We start from the raw sequence: 1,982 nt of genomic DNA, 5'->3' as shown, positions 1-1,982 counted from the left end.
CTCTGCCATCTCTCCTACCTTAATAGATTTCGCCGGGTGTGTCTCTCTCTCTCTCCCCTCACTCTCTCCCTCACTCTCTCCCTCACTCTCTCTCTCTCCCCTCACTCTCTCCCTCACTCTCTCTCTCTCTCTCCCTCACTCTCTCACACCCTATTTGTCTCTGCCATCTCTCCTAAGTAACAGATTTCGCTGGGTGTGTCTATCTCTCTCCCCCTCACTCTCTCCTCATTCTCTCCCTCACTCTCTCCCTCACTCTCTCCCTCACTCTCTCTCTCTCTCCCCTCACTCTCTCACACCCTATTTGTCTCTGCCATCTCTCCTACCTTAACAGATTTCGCGGGTGTCTCTCTGTCTCGGACTGCATTTGAATGAACCTGTCTTATAGTAGAGTTCTCACTCCTATATACAGTAGAGGTATAATGATTTTGTTCACAGTCCGAATCAGTAGAGAATCTCTTTAAGTGTCCTCTCCTCACACACACAAATGCAAACATGCACACGTACACACACACGCATGCACAAACGCACACACACACACGCCTCGCACTAATGGCTTGGGAAATCTGGACTGACAGCATGTGCAGATGCTAGGTGATTTCCCACCTCACTCTCTCTCTCCTTTTCATCTTTCATCTTTCTTTATTTCTATCTATCTATCTTTCCATCTATTTCTCTGTAAGGATGGCGAATCACTGTGGAATCAGATCTGTGTGCCATTAGTCATGGCTGGGGGCTCAGGGGAATACATGGTCAGGCTAGAGTAAATGATCCCCGACATTAACAAGCTCTCTTCCTCCAGTCTCTATTGTGAAGGGCCTTGCTTGGCTTGTTTACTGTCTACACCCAGAGAGTGATCCATAATGTAGACACCCAAAGAGTGATCTTTAATGTAGACACCCAGAGAGTGATCCATAATGTAGACACCCAGAGAGTGATCCATAATTTCTACACCCAGAGAGTGATCCATAATGTCTACACCCAGAGAGTGATCCATAATGTCTACACCCAGAGAGTGATCCATAATGTCTACACCCAGAGAGTGATCCATAATGTCTACACCCAGAGAGTGATCCATAATGTCTATACCCAGAGAGTGATCCATAATGTCTATACCCAGAGAGTGATCCATAATGTAGACACCCAGAGAGTGATCCATAATGTAGACACCCAGAGAGTGATCCATAATGTCTATACCCAGAGAGTGATGCATAATGTAGACACCCAGTGATCCATAATATAGACACCCAGAGAGTGATCCATAATGTCTACACCCAGAGAGTGATCCATAATGTCTATACCCAGAGAGTGATCCATAATGTAGACACCCAGAGAAAAGTGATCCATAATGTCTCCACCCAGAGAGTGATCCATAATGTCTATACCCAGAGAGTGATCCATAATGTCTACACCCAGAGAGTGATCTATAATGTCTACACCCAGAGAGTGATCCATAATGTCTACACCCAGAGAGTGATCTATAATGTTGACACCCAGAGAGTGATCCATAATGTCTATATACCCAAAGAGTGATCTATAATATCTACACCCAGAGAGTGATCCATAATGTAGACACCCAGAGAGTGATCCATAATGTCTATACCCAGAGAGTGATCCATAATGTCTATACCAGAGAGTGATCCATAATGTCTACACCCAGAGTGATCCATAATGTCTATACCCAGAGAGTGATCCATAATGTCTATACCCAGAGAGTGATCCATAATGTCTATACCCAGAGAGTGATCCATAATGTAGACACCCAGAGAGTGATCCATAATGTAGACACCCAGAGAGTGATCCATAATGTCTATACCCAGAGAGTGATCCATAATGTCTATACCCAGAGAGTGATCCATAATGTAGCACAATGTTCCACACCCAGATTCCCAACACTAGGATACCATCCCATCCTCTCCCCCATCTTCTGTGTCCATTTTGGTCAGGAACCAACGACTCCTCTGGAATTCCTAGATAACATTTAC

Source organism: Oncorhynchus gorbuscha, linkage group LG05, assembly GCF_021184085.1.
Source record: "Oncorhynchus gorbuscha isolate QuinsamMale2020 ecotype Even-year linkage group LG05, OgorEven_v1.0, whole genome shotgun sequence".
In the NCBI taxonomy this organism is placed as follows: domain Eukaryota; kingdom Metazoa; phylum Chordata; class Actinopteri; order Salmoniformes; family Salmonidae; genus Oncorhynchus; species Oncorhynchus gorbuscha.
This window is presented reverse-complemented; position numbering follows the sequence as displayed.